We start from the raw sequence: 16,087 nt of genomic DNA on the forward strand, positions 1-16,087 counted from the left end.
CGTGCTCCACTCTCACCACCGTCGGAACATTTCTTCAAAGCTATCAGCGCAAAGAAAAAAGCAACACACCACTTCCGGGAGGGCTCGAACCTCCAACGTTTCGGCTAACAGCTAATTGCGCCACGGAGACAGTCCTGCTCCACTCTCACCACCATCAGAACATATCTTCAAAGGTATCAGCCCAAAGAAAAAAAAGCGCCGCAGCACCACCGTGTGGGCTCGAACCTCCAACCTTTCGGTTAACAGCCGATCGCGCTAGCCGATTGCGCCACGGAGACAGTCCTGCTCCACTCCCACCACCATCAGAACGTATCTTCAAAGCTATCAGCCCAAAGAAAAAAAAAGCAACACACCACTCTCGGGAGGGCTCGAACCTCCAACCTTTCGGTCAACAGTCTATAGCGCTAGCCCATTGCGCCACGTAGACAGTCGTGCTCTCCTCTCACCACCATCAGAACATTTCTTCAGAGCTATCAGCCCAAAGAAAAAAAAGCGCCGCACCACCACCGGGTGGGCTCGAACCTCCAAAATTTCGGTTCATAGCCGATCGCGCTGGCCAATCGCGCCACGGAGACCGTCGTGCTCCACTCTCACCACCATCAGAACATATTTTCAAAGCTATCAGCCCGAAGAAAAAAAGCAACACACCACTCCCGGGAGGGCTCGAACCTACAACTTTTCGGTTAAAAGCCAATCGCGCTAGCCAATTGCGTCACGGAGACAGTCGCGCTACTCCCTGACCACCGTCAGAACATTTCCTCAGAGCTATCAGCCCAAGGGAAAAAAAGCGCCGCACCACCACCGTGTGGGCTCGAACCTCCAACCTTTCGGTTACCAGCCCATCGCACTAGCCGATTGCGCCACGGAGACAGTCGTGCTTCACTCTCACGACCATCAGTACATATCTTCAAAGCTATCAGCGCAAAGAAAAAAGCAACACACCACTCCCGAGAGGGCTCGAACCTCCAACCTTTCGGTCAACAGTCTGTAGCGCTAGCCCATTGCGCCACGTAGACAGTCGTGCTCTCCTCTCACCACCATCAGAACATTTCTTCAGAGCTATCAGCCCAAAGAAAATAAAGCGCCGCACCACCACCGGGTGGGCTCGAACCTCAAAAATTTCGGTTCATAGCCGATCGCGCTGGCCAATCGCGCCACGGAGACCGTCGTGCTCCACTCTCACCACCATCAGAACGTATTTTCAAAGCTATCAGCCCAAAGAAAAAAAAAGCAACACACCACTCCCGGGAGGGCTCGAACCTCCAACCTTTCGGTTAAAAGCCAATCGCGCTAGCCAGTTGCGCCACGGAGACAGTCGTGTTCCACTCTCACCATCGTCAAAACATTTCTTCACAGCTATCAGCCCAAAGAAAAAAGCAACCCACCACTCCCGGGAGGGCTCGAAATTCCAACCTTTCGGTTAACAGCCGATCGCGCTAGCCAATTGCGCCACGGAGACAGTAGTGCAGCACTCCCACCTCCATCGGAACATTTCTTCAGAGCTATCAGCCCAAAGAAAACGAAAGCGCCGCACCACCACCGGGTGGGCTCGAAACTCCAACCTTTCGGTTAACAGCCGTTCGTGCTAGCCAATTGCGCCACGGAGACAGTCCTGCTCCACTCTCACCACCATCAAAACTTATCTTCAAAGCTATCAGAGCAAAGAAAAAAAGCGCCGCACCACCACCGGGTGGGCTCGAACCTCCAATCTTTCGGTTAACAGCCCATCGCGCTAGCCAATTGTGCCACGGAGACAGTCGTGCTTCACTCTCACCACCAACAGAACATAACTTCAAAGCTATCAGCCCAAAGAAAAAAAAAGCAACGCACCACCCTGGGTGGGCTCGAACCTCCAACCTTTCGGTTAACAGCCGACCGCGCTAGCCAATTGCGCCACGAAGACAGTCGTGCTCCACTCTCACCACCGTCGGAACATTTCTTCAAAGCTATCAGCGCAAAGAAAAAAGCAACACACCACTTCCGGGAGGGCTCGAACCTCCAACGTTTCGGCTAACAGCTAATTGCGCCACGGAGACAGTCCTGCTCCACTCTCACCACCATCAGAACATATCTTCAAAGGTATCAGCCCAAAGAAAAAAAAGCGCCGCAGCACCACCGTGTGGGCTCGAACCTCCAACCTTTCGGTTAACAGCCGATCGCGCTAGCCGATTGCGCCACGGAGACAGTCCTGCTCCACTCCCACCACCATCAGAACGTATCTTCAAAGCTATCAGCCCAAAGAAAAAAAAAGCAACACACCACTCTCGGGAGGGCTCGAACCTCCAACCTTTCGGTCAACAGTCTATAGCGCTAGCCCATTGCGCCACGTAGACAGTCGTGCTCTCCTCTCACCACCATCAGAACATTTCTTCAGAGCTATCAGCCCAAAGAAAAAAAAGCGCCGCACCACCACCGGGTGGGCTCGAACCTCCAAAATTTCGGTTCATAGCCGATCGCGCTGGCCAATCGCGCCACGGAGACCGTCGTGCTCCACTCTCACCACCATCAGAACATATTTTCAAAGCTATCAGCCCGAAGAAAAAAAGCAACACACCACTCCCGGGAGGGCTCGAACCTACAACTTTTCGGTTAAAAGCCAATCGCGCTAGCCAATTGCGTCACGGAGACAGTCGTGTTCCACTGTCACCACCGTCAGAACATTTCTTCAAAGCCATCAGCGCAAAGAAAAAAGCAACACACCACTCCCGGGAGGGCTCGAATTTCCAATCTTTCAGTTAACAGCCGATCGCGCTAGCCAATTGTGCCACGGAGACAGTAGTGCAGCGCTCCCACCTCCGTCAGAACATTTCTTCAGAGCTATCAGCCCAAAGAAAAATAAAGCGCCGCACCACCACCAGGTGGGCTCGAACCTCCAGCCTTTCGGTTAACAGGTGATCGCGCTAGCCAATTGCGCCACGTAGACAGTCGTGCTCCACTCTCACCACCATCAGAACATATCTTCAAAGCTATCAGCGCAAAGAAAAAAGCAACACACCACTCCTGGGAGGGCTCAAAATTCCAACCTTTCGGTTAACAGCCAATCGCGCTAGTCAATTGCGCCACGGAAACAGTAGTGCAGCACTCCCACCTCCATCAGAACAGTTCTTCAGACCTATCAGCCCAAAGAAAAAAAAGCGCCGCACCACCACCGGGTGGGCTTGAAACTCCAAAATTTTGGGTAATAGCCGATCGCACTGGCCAATTGCGCCACGGAGACAGTCGTGCTTCACTCTCACCACCATCAGAACATATCTTCAAAGCTATCAGCCCGAAAAAAAAATCAACACACCACTCCCGGGAGGGCTCGAACCTCCAACTTTTCGGTTAAAAGCCAATCGCGCTTGCCAATTACGCCACGGAGACAGTCGTGTTCCACTCTCACCACCGTCAGAACATTTCATCACAGCTATCAGCCCAAAGAAAAAAAAGCGCCGCACCACCACCGGGTGGGCTCGAACCTCCAGCCTTTCAGTTAACGGCCGAACGCGCTAGCCAATTGCGCCACGGATACAGTCGTGCTCCACTCTCACCACCATCAGAACATATCTTCAAAGCTATCAGCGCAAAGAAAAAAGCAGCACACCAATCCCGGGAGGGCTCGAATTTCCAATATTTCGGTTAACAGCCGATCGCGCTAGCCAATTGCGCCACGGAGACAGTCGTGCTTCACTCTCACCACCGTCAGAAGATTTCTTCAGACTATCAGCCCTAAGAAAAAAGCGCCGCACCATCACCGGGTGGGCTCGAACCTCTAACCTTTCGGTTCATAGCCGATCGCGCTGGCCGATTGCGCCACGTAGACTGTCGTGCTCCACTCACACCACCATCAGATCATATCTTCAAAGCTATCAGCGCAAAGAAAAAAGCATTACACCACTCCCGGGAGGGCTCGAAATTCCAACCTTTCGGTTAACAGCCGATCGCGCTAGCCAATTGCGCCACGAAGACAGTCGTGCTCCACTCTCACCACCGTCAGAAGATTTCTTCAGACTATCAGCCCAAAGAAAAAAAAGCGCCGCACCAACACCGGGTGGGCTCGAACCTCTAACCTTTCGGTTAACAGCCGATCGCGCTAGCCAATTGCGCCACGGAGACAGTCGTGCTCCACTGTCACCACCATCAGAACATATCTTCAAAGCTATCAGCGCAAAGAAAAAAGCAACACACAACTTCCGGGAGGGCTCGAACCTCCAACCTTTCGGTTAACAGCCAATTGCGCCACGGAGACAGTCCTGCTCCACTCTCACTACCATCAGAACATATCTTCAAAGGTATCAGCCCAAAGAAAAAAAAGCGCCGCAGCACCACCGGGTGGGCTCGAACCTCCAACCTTTCGGTTAACAGCCGATCGCGCTAGCCAATTGCGCAATAGAAACAGTCCTGCTCCACTCTCACCACCATCAGAACAGCAGTTTTCATTATCTATCTTTGTCTTGTATGTGCTTGAATTCTTATACATTTTTAGTTGACTTCTGTTGCCTTCCTGATTTGCGCATCTGATACTTGTTTCTTTATTTTGTCTTTTTTTCTTGTGTGTTATATATGTTGTACCCACCCCCTCTGTAATGCCCTACGGGCCCTGAGGGTATTCTAATAAATAAATAAATAAATAAACATATCTTCAAAGCTATCAGCCCAAATAAAAAAGCAACACACCACTCTCGGGAGGGCTCGAACCTCCAACCTTTCTGTTAACAGCCGATCGCGCTAGCCAATTGCGTCACGGAGACAGTCGCGCTACACCCTCACCACCGTCAGAACGTTTCCTCAGAGCTATCAGCCCAAGGGAAAAAAAGCGCCGCACCACCACCGTGTGGGTGCGAACCTCCAACCTTTCGGTTAACGACCGAATGCGCTAGCCAATTGCGCCACGGATACAGTCGTACTGCACTCTCACCACCATCAGAACATATCTTCAAAGCTATCAGCGCAAAGAAAAAAGCAACACACCACTCCCGGGAGGGCTCGAAATTCCAACCTTTTGGTTACCAGCCGATCGCGCCAGCCAATTGCGCCACGGAGACAGTAGTGCAGCACTCCACCTCCGTTGAACATTTCTTCAGAGCTATCAGCCCAAAGAAAAAGAAAGCGCCCCACCACCACCGGGTGGGCTCGAACCTCCAGCTTTTCGCTTAACAGCCAATCGCGCTAGCCAGTTGCGCCACGGAGACAGTCCTGCACAACTGCCACCACCATTAAACTAATCTTCAAAGCTATCAGCCAAAGAAAAAAAGCGCCGCACCACTCGCGGGTGGGCTCGAACCCCCAACCTTTCGGTTAACAGCCGATCGCGCTAGCCAATTACGCCACGGAGACAGTCGTGCTCCACTCTCACCACCATCAGAACATATCTTCTACGCCATCAGCGCAAAGAAAAAAAAATCGACACACCGTCCCCGGCTGCGCTCGAAACTCCCACCTTTTGGTTAACAGCCGATCGCGCTAGCCAATTGCGCCACGGAGACAGTCCTGCTCCACACTCACCACCGTCAGAACATTTCCTCAGAGCTATCAGCCCAAGGGAAAAAAAGCGCCGCACCACCACCGTGTGGGTGCGAACCTCCAACCTTTCGGTTAACGACCGAACGCGCTAGCCAATTGCGCCACGGATACAGTCGTACTGCACTCTCACCACCATCAGAACATATCTTCAAAGCTATCAGCGCAAAGAAAAAAGCAACACACCACTCCCGGGAGGGCTCGAAATTCCAACCTTTTGGTTACCAGCCGATCGCGCCAGCCAATTGCGCCACGGAGACAGTAGTGCAGCACTCCACCTCCGTTGAACATTTCTTCAGAGCTATCAGCCCAAAGAAAAAGAAAGCGCCCCACAACCACCGGGTGGGCTCGAACCTCCAGCTTTTCGCTTAACAGCCAATCGCGCTAGCCAGTAGCGCCACGGAGACAGTCCTGCACAACTGCCACCACCATTAAACTAATCTTCAAAGCTATCAGCCCAAAGAAAAAAAGCGCCGCACCACTCGCGGGTGGGCTCGAACCCCCAACCTTTCGGTTAACAGCCGATCGCGCTAGCCAATTACGCCACGGAGACAGTCGTGCTCCACTCTCACCACCATCAGAACATATCTTCTACGCCATCAGCGCAAAGAAAAAAAAAGCGACACACCGTCCCCGGCTGCGCTCGAAACTCCCACCTTTTGGTTAACAGCCGATCGCGCTAGCCAATTGCGCCACGGAGACAGTCCTGCTCTACACTCACCACCGTCAGAACATTTCCTCAGAGCTATCAGCCCAAGGGAAAAAAAGCGCCGCACCACCACCGTGTGGGCTCGAACCTACAACCTTTCGGTCAACAGCCCATCGCACTAGCCAATTGCGCCACGGAGACAGTCGTGCTTCACTCTCACCACCATCAGAACATATCTTCAAAGCTATCAGCGCAAAGAAAAAAGCAACACACCACTCCCGGGAGGGCTCGAACCTCCAACCTTTCAGTCAACAGCCTATAGCGCTAGGCCATTGCGTCACGGAGACAGTCGTGCTCTCCTCTCACCACCATCAGAACATTTCTTCAGAGCTATCAGCCCAAAGAAAAAAAAGCGCCGCACCAACACCGGGTGGGCTCGAACCTCTAACCTTTCGGTTAACAGCCGATCGCGCTAGCCAATTGCGCCACGGAGACAGTCGTGCTCCACTGTCACCACCATCAGAACATATCTTCAAAGCTATCAGCGCAAAGAAAAAAGCAACACACCACTTCCAGGAGGGCTCGAACCTCCAACCTTTCGGTTAACAGCCTATTGCGCCACGGAGACAGTCCTGCTCCACTCTCACCACCATCAGAACATATCTTCAAAGGTATCAGCCCAAAGAAAAAAAGCGCCGCAGCACCACCGGGTGGGCTCGAACCTCCAACCTTTCGGTTAACAGCCGATCGCGCTAGCCGATTGCGCCATGGAGACAGTCCTGCTCCACTCTCACCACCATCAGAACATATCTTCAAAGCTATCAGCCCAAAGAAAAAAAAGCAACACACCACTCTCGGGAGAGCTCGAACGTCCAACCTTTCTGTTAACAGCCGATCGCGCTTGCCAATTGCGCCACGGAGACAGTCGCGCTACACCCTCACCACCGTCAGAACATTTCCTCAGAGCTATCAGCCCAAGGGAAAAAAAGCGCCGCACCACCACTGTGTGGGCTCGAACCTCCAACCTTTCGGTTAACAGCCCATCGCACTAGCCAATTGCGCCACGGAGACAGTCGTGCTTAACTCTCACCACCATCAGTACATATCTTCAAAGCTATCAGCGCAAAGAAAAAAGCAACACACCACTCCCGGGAGGGCTCGAACCTCCAACCTTTCGGTCAACAGCCTATAGCGCTAGCCCATTGCGAAACGGAGACAGTCGTGCTCTCCTCTCACCACCATCAGAACATTTCTTCAGAGCTATCAGCCCAAAGAAAAAAAAGCGCCGCACCACCACCGTGTGGGCTCGAACCTCCAAAATTTCGGATCATAGCCGATCGCGCTGGCCAATTGCGCCACGGAGACAGTAGTGCAGCGCTCCCACCTCCGTCAGAACATTTCTTCAGAGCTATCAGCCCAAAGAAAAAGAAAGCGCCGCACCACCACCGGGTGGGCTCGAACCTCCAGCCTTTCGGTTAACAGGCGATCGCGCTAGACAATTGCGCCACGTAGACAGTCGTGCTCCACTCTCACCACCATCAGAACATATCTTCAAAGCTATCAGCGCAAAGAAAAAAGCAACACACCACTCCTGGGAGGGCTCGAAATTCCAACCTTTCGGTTAAAAGCCAATCGCGCTAGCCAATTGCGCCACGGAGACAGTCGTGTTCCACTCTCACCACGGTCAGAACATTTCTTCACAGCTATCAGCCCAAAGAAAAAAAAGCGCCGCACCACCACCGGGTGGGCTCGAACCTCCAGCCTTTCAGTTAACGGCGGAACGCGCTAGCCAATCGCCCCACGGATACAGTCGTGCTCCACTCTCACCACCATCAGAACATATCTTCAAAGCTATCAGCGCAAAGAAAAAAGCAACACACCACTCCCGGGAGGGCTCGAAATTCCAACCTTTCGGTTAACAGCCGATCGCGCTAGCCAATTGCGCCACGGAGACAGTAGTGCAGCACTCCACCTCCGTCAGAACATTTCTTCAGAGCTATCAGCCCAAAGAAAAAGAAAGCGCCGCACCACCACCGGGTGGGCTCGAACCTCCAGCCTTTCGCTTAACAGCCAATCGCGCTAGCCAGTTGCGCCACAGAGACAGTCCTGCAAAACTCCCACAACCATTAAACTAATCTTCAAAGCTGTCAGCCCAAAGAAAAAAAGCGCCGCACCACTCGCGGGTGGGCTCGAACCCCCAACCTTTCGGTTAACAGCCAATCGCGCTAGCCAATTACGCCACGGAGACAGTCGTGCTCCACTCTCACCACCGTCAGAACATATCTTCTACGCCATCAGCGCAAAAAAAGCGACACATCGTCCACAGGTGCGCTCGAAACTCCCACCTTTTGGTTAACAGCCGATCGCGCTAGCCGATTGCGCCACGGAGACAGTCGTGCTCCACTGTCACCACCATCAGAACATATCTTCAAAGCTATCAGCGCAAAGAAAAAAGCAACACACCACTTCCGGGAGGGCTCGAACCTCCAACCTTTCGGTTAACAGCCAATTGCGCCACGGAGACAGTCCTGCTCCACTCTCACCACCATCAGAACATATCTTCAAAGGTATCAGCCCAAAGAAAAAAAAAGTGCCGCAGCACCACCGGGTGGGCTCGAACCTCCAACCTTTCGGTTAACAGACGATTGCGCTAGCCAATTGCGCCACGGAGACAGTCGCGCTACACCCTCACCACCGTCAGAACATTTCCTCAGAGCTATCAGCCCAAGGGAAAAAAAGCGCCGCACCACCACCGTGTGGGCTCGAACCTCCAACCTTTCGGTTAACAGCCCACCGCACTAGCCAATTGCGCCACGGAGACAGTCCTGCTCCACTCTCACCACCATCAGAACATATCTTCAAAGCTATCAGCCCAAAGAAAAAAATCAACGCACCACTCCCGGGAGGGCTCGAATTTCCAATCTTTCGGTTAACAGCCGATCGCGCTAGCCAATTGCGCCACGGAGACAGTAGTGCAGCGCTCCCACCTCCGTCAGAACATTTCTTCAGAGCTATCAGCCCAAAGAAAAAGAAAGCGCCGCACCACCACCGGGTGGGCTCGAACCTCCAGCCTTTCGGTTAACAGGCGATCGCGCTAGCCAATTGCGCCACGTAGACAGTCGTGCTCCACTCTCACCACCATCAGAACATATCTTCAAAGCTATCAGCGCAAAGAAAAAAGCAACACACCACTCCTGGGAGGGCTTGAAATTCCAACCTTTCGGTTAACAGACAATCGCGCTAGCCAATTGCGCCACGGAGACAGTAGTGCAGCACTCCCACCTCCATCAGAACAGTTCTTCAGAGCTATCAGCCCAAAGAAAAAAAAGCGCCGCACCACCACCGGGTGGGCTCGAACCTCCTAAATTTCGGTTCATAGCCGATCGCGCTGGCCAATTGCGCCACGGAGACAGTCGTGTTTCACTCTCACCACCATCAGAACATATCTTCAAAGCTATCAGCACAAAGAAAAAAGCAACACACCACTCCCGGGAGGGCTAGAAATTCCAACCTTTTGGTTAACAGCCGATCGCGCTAGCCAATTGCGCCACGAAGACAGTCGTGCTCCACTCTCACCACCGTCAGAAGATTTCTTCAGACTATCAGCCCAAAGAAAAAAAAGCGCCGCACCAACACCGCGTAGGCTCGAACCTCTAACCTTTCGGTTAACAGCCGATCGCGCTAGCCAATTGCGCCACGGAGACAGTCATGCTCCACTGTCACCACCATCAGAACATATCTTCAAAGCTATCAGCGCAAAGAAAAAAACAACACACCACTTCCGGGAGGGCTCGAACCTCCAACCTTTCGGTTAACAGCCAATTGCGCCACGGAGACAGTCCTGCTCCACTCTCACCACCATCAGAACATATCTTCAAAGGTATCAGCCCAAAGAAAAAAAAGCGTCGCAGCACCACCGGGTAGGCTCGAACCTCCAACCTTTCGGTTAACAGCCGATCGCGCTAGCCAATTGCGCCACGGAGACAGTCCTGCTCCACTCTCACCACCATCAGAACATATCTTCAAAGCTATCAGCCCAAAGAAAAAAAAGCAACACACCACTCTCGGGAGGGCTCGAACCTCCGACCTTTCTGTTAACAGCCGATCGCGCTAGCCAATTGCGCCACGGAGACAGTCGCGCTACACCCTCACCACCGTCAGAACATTTCCTCAGAGCTATCAGCCCAAGGGAAAAAAAGCGCCGCACCACCACCGTGTGGGCTCGAACCTCTAACCTTTCGGTTAACAGCCCATCGCACTAGCCAATTGCGCCACGGAGACAGTCGTGCTTCACTCTCACTACCATCAGTACATATCTACAAAGCTATCAGCGCAAAAAAAAAAGCAACACACCACTCCCGGGAGGGCTCGAACCTCCAACCTTTGGGTCAACAGCCTATAGCGCTAGCCCATTGCACCACGGAGACAGTCGTGCTCTCCTCTCACCACCATCAGAACATTTCTTCAGAGCTGTCAGCCCAAAGAAAAAAAAGCGCCGCACCACCACCGGGTGGGCTCGAACCTCCAGCCTTTCAGTTAACGGCCGAACGCGCTAGCCAATCGCCCCACGGATACAGTCGTGCTCCACTCTCACCACCATCAGAACATATCTTCAAAGCTATCAGCGCAAAGAAAAAAGCAACACACCACTCCCGGGAGGGCTCGAAATTCCAACCTTTCGGTTAACAGCCGATCGCGCTAGCCAATTGGGCCACGGAGACAGTAGTGCAGCACTCCACCTCCGTCAGAACATTTCTTCAGAGCTATCAGCCCAAAGAAAAAGAAAGCGCCACACCACCACCGGGTGGGCTCGAACCTTCAGCCTTTCGCTTAACAGCCAATCGCGCTAGCCAATTGCGCCACGGAGACAGTCCTGCACAACTCCCACCACCATTAAACTAATCTTCAAAGCTATCAGCCCAAAGAAAAAAAGCGCCGCACCACTCGCGGGCGGGCTCGAACCCCCAACATTTCGGTTAACAGCCGATCGCGCTAGCCAATTGCGCCACAGAGACAGTTCTGCTCCACTCTCACCACCATCAGAACATATCTTCAAAGCTATCAGCCCAAAGAAAAAAAAGCAACACACCACTCTCGGTAGGGCTCGAACCTCCGACCTTTCGGTCAACAGCCTATAGCGCTAGCCCATTGCGCCACGGAGACAGTCGTGCTCTCCTCTCACCACCATCAGAACATTTCTTCAGAGCTATCAGCCCAAAGAAAAAAAAGCGCCGCACCACCACCGAGTGGGCTCGAACCTCCAAAATTTCGGTTCATAGCCGATCGCGCTGGCCAATTGCGCCACGGAGACAGTCGTGCTCCACACTCACCATCATCAGAATATATCTTCAAAGCTATCAGCCCGAAGAAAAAAAAGCAACACAGCACTTCCGGGAGGGCTCGAACTTCCAACCTTTCGGTAAACAGCCGATCGCGCTAGCCAATTGCGTCACGGAGACAGTCGTGTTCCACTCTCACCACCGTCGGAACATTTCTTCAAAGCTATCAGCGCAAAGAAAAAAGCAACACACCACTCCCGGGAGGGCTCGAATTTCCAATATTTCGGTTAACAGCCGATCGCGCTAGCCAATTGCGCCACGGAGACAGTAGTGCAGCGCTCCCACCTCCGTCAGAACATTTCTTCAGAGCTATCAGCCCAAAGAAAAAGAAAGCGCCGCACCACCACCGGGTGGGCTCGAACCTCCAGCCTTTCGGTTAACAGGCGATCGCGCTAGCCAATTGCGAAACGTAGACAGTCGTGCTCCACTCTCACCACCATCAGAACATATCTTCAAAGCTATCAGCGCAAAGAAAAAAGCATTACACCACTCTCGGGAGGGCTCGAAATTCCAACCTTTCGGTTAACAGCCGATCGCGCTAGCCAATTGCGCCACGAAGACAGTCGTGCTCCACTCTCACCACCGTCAGAAGATTTCTTCAGACTATCAGCCCAAAAAAAAAGCGCTGCACCAACACCGGGTGGGCTCGAACCTCTAACCTTTCGGTTAACAGCCGATCGCGCTAGCCAATTGCGCCACGGAGACAGTCGAGCTCCACTGTCACCACCATCAGAACATATCTTCAAAGCTATCAGCGCAAAGAAAAAAGCAACACACCACTTCCGGGAGGGCTCGAACCTCCAACCTCTCGGTTAACAGCCAATTGCGCCACGGAGACAGTCCTGCTCCACTCTCACCACCATCAGAACATATCTTCAAAGGTATCAGCCCAAAGAAAAAAAAGCGTCGCAGCACCACCGGGTAGGCTCGAACCTCCAACCTTTCGGTTAACAGCCGATCGCGCTAGCCAATTGCGCCACGGAGACAGTCCTGCTCCACTCTCACCACCATCAGAACATATCTTCAAAGCTATCAGCCCAAAGAAAAAAAAGCAACACACCACTCTCGGGAGGGCTCGAACCTCCGACCTTTCTGTTAACAGCCGAGCGCGCTAGCCAATTGCGCCACGGAGACAGTCGCGCTACACCCTCACCACCGTCAGAACATTTCCTCAGAGCTATCAGCCCAAGGGAAAAAAAGCGCCGCACCACCACCGTGTGGGCTCGAACCTCTAACCTTTCGGTTAACAGCCCATCGCACTAGCCAATTGCGCCACGGAGACAGTCGTGCTTCACTCTCACTACCATCAGTACATATCTACAAAGCTATCAGCGCAAAAAAAAAAAGCAACACACCACTCCCGGGAGGGCTCGAACCTCCAACCTTTGGGTCAACAGCCTATAGCGCTAGCCCATTGCACCACGGAGACAGTCGTGCTCTCCTCTCACCACCATCAGAACATTTCTTCAGAGCTATCAGCCCAAAGAAAAAAAAGCGCCGCACCACCACCGGGTGGGCTCGAACCTCCGAAATTTCAGTTCATAGCCGATCGCGCTGGCCAATTGCGCCACGGAGACAGGCGTGCTCCACTCTCACCACCGTCAGAACATATCTTCAAAGCTATCAGCCCGAAGAAAAAAAAGCAACACACCACTCCCGGGAGGGCTCGCACCTCCAACCTTTCGGTTAAAAGCCAATCGCGCTAGCCAATTGCGTCACGGAGGCAGTCGTGTTCCACTGTCACCACCGTCAGAACATTTCTTCAAAGCCATCAGCGCAAAGAAAAAAGTAACACACCACTCCCGGGAGGGCTCGAATTTCCAATCTTTCGGTTAACAGCCGATCGCGCTAGCCAATTGCGCCACGGAGACAGTAGTGCAGCGCTCCCACCTCCGTCAGAACATTTCTTCACAGCTGTCAGCCCAAAGAAAAAAAAGCGCCGCACCACCACCGGGTGGGCTCGAACCTCCAGCCTTTCAGTTAACGGCCGAACGCGCTAGCCAATCGCCCCACGGATACAGTCGTGCTCCACTCTCACCACCATCAGAACATATCTTCAAAGCTATCAGCGCAAAGAAAAAAGCAACACACCACTCCCGGGAGGGCTCGAAATTCCAACCTTTCGGTTAACAGCCGATCGCGCTAGCCAATTGGGCCACGGAGACAGTAGTGCAGCACTCCACCTCCGTCAGAACATTTCTTCAGAGCTATCAGCCCAAAGAAAAAGAAAGCGCCACACCACCACCGGGTGGGCTCGAACCTTCAGCCTTTCGCTTAACAGCCAATCGCGCTAGCCAATTGCGCCACGGAGACAGTCCTGCACAACTCCCACCACCATTAAACTAATCTTCAAAGCTATCAGCCCAAAGAAAAAAAGCGCCGCACCACTCGCGGGCGGGCTCGAACCCCCAACATTTCGGTTAACAGCCGATCGCGCTAGCCAATTGCGCCACAGAGACAGTTCTGCTCCACTCTCACCACCATCAGAACATATCTTCAAAGCTATCAGCCCAAAGAAAAAAAAGCAACACACCACTCTCGGTAGGGCTCGAACCTCCGACCTTTCGGTCAACAGCCTATAGCGCTAGCCCATTGCGCCACGGAGACAGTCGTGCTCTCCTCTCACCACCATCAGAACATTTCTTCAGAGCTATCAGCCCAAAGAAAAAAAAGCGCCGCACCACCACCGAGTGGGCTCGAACCTCCAAAATTTCGGTTCATAGCCGATCGCGCTGGCCAATTGCGCCACGGAGACAGTCGTGCTCCACACTCACCATCATCAGAATATATCTTCAAAGCTATCAGCCCGAAGAAAAAAAAGCAACACAGCACTTCCGGGAGGGCTCGAACTTCCAACCTTTCGGTAAACAGCCGATCGCGCTAGCCAATTGCGTCACGGAGACAGTCGTGTTCCACTCTCACCACCGTCGGAACATTTCTTCAAAGCTATCAGCGCAAAGAAAAAAGCAACACACCACTCCCGGGAGGGCTCGAATTTCCAATATTTCGGTTAACAGCCGATCGCGCTAGCCAATTGCGCCACGGAGACAGTAGTGCAGCGCTCCCACCTCCGTCAGAACATTTCTTCAGAGCTATCAGCCCAAAGAAAAAGAAAGCGCCGCACCACCACCGGGTGGGCTCGAACCTCCAGCCTTTCGGTTAACAGGCGATCGCGCTAGCCAATTGCGAAACGTAGACAGTCGTGCTCCACTCTCACCACCATCAGAACATATCTTCAAAGCTATCAGCGCAAAGAAAAAAGCATTACACCACTCTCGGGAGGGCTCGAAATTCCAACCTTTCGGTTAACAGCCGATCGCGCTAGCCAATTGCGCCACGAAGACAGTCGTGCTCCACTCTCACCACCGTCAGAAGATTTCTTCAGACTATCAGCCCAAAAAAAAAGCGCTGCACCAACACCGGGTGGGCTCGAACCTCTAACCTTTCGGTTAACAGCCGATCGCGCTAGCCAATTGCGCCACGGAGACAGTCGAGCTCCACTGTCACCACCATCAGAACATATCTTCAAAGCTATCAGCGCAAAGAAAAAAGCAACACACCACTTCCAGGAGGGCTCGAACCTCCAACCTTTCGGTTAACAGCCTATTGCGCCACGGAGACAGTCCTGCTCCACTCTCACCTGCATCAGAACATATCTTCAAAGGTATCAGCCCAAAGAAAAAAAAGCGCCGCCGCACCACTGGGTGGGCTCGAACCTCCAACCTTTCGGTTAACAGCCGATCGCGCTAGCCAATTGCGCCACGGAGACAGTCCTGCTCCTTTCTCACCACCATCAGAACATATCTTCAAAGCTATCAGCCCAAAGAAAAAAAAGCAACACACCACTCTCGGGAGAGCTCGAACGTCCAACCTTTCTGTTAACAGCCGATCGCGCTAGCCAATTGCGCCACGGAGACAGTCGCGCTACACCCTCACCACCGTCAGAACATTTCCTCAGAGCTATCAGCCCAAGGGAAAAAAAGCGCCGCACCACCACTGTGTGGGCTCGAACCTCCAACCTTTCGGTTAACAGCCCATCGCACTAGCCAATTGAGCCACGGAGACAGTCGTGCTTCACTCTCATCACCATCAGTACATATCTTCAAAGCTATCAGCGCAAAGAAAAAAGCAACACACCACTCCCGGGAGGGCTCGAACCTCCAACCTTTTGGTCAACAGCCTATAGCGCTAGCCCATTGCGCCACGGAGACAGTCGTGCTCTCCTGTCACCACCATCAGAACATTTCTTCAGAGCTATCAGCCCAAAGAAAAAAAAGCGCCGCACCACCACCGGGTGGGCTCGAACCTCCAAAATTTCGGATCATAGCCGATCGCGCTGGCCAATTGCGCCACGGAGACAGTAGTGCAGCGCTCCCACCTCCGTCAGAACATTTCTTCAGAGCTATCATTCCAAAGAAAAAGAAAGCGCCGCACCACCACCGGGTGGGCTCGAACCTCCAGCCTTTCGGTTAACAGGCGATCGCACTAGCCAATTGCGCCACGTAGACAGTCGTGCTCCACTCTCACCACCATCAGAACATATCTTCAAAGCTATCAGCGCAAAGAAAAAAGCAACACACCACTCCTGGGAGGGCTCGAA

This window comes from Rhipicephalus microplus, unplaced genomic scaffold (genome assembly GCF_043290135.1).
Source record: "Rhipicephalus microplus isolate Deutch F79 unplaced genomic scaffold, USDA_Rmic scaffold_12, whole genome shotgun sequence".
Classification (NCBI taxonomy): Eukaryota; Metazoa; Arthropoda; class Arachnida; order Ixodida; family Ixodidae; genus Rhipicephalus; species Rhipicephalus microplus.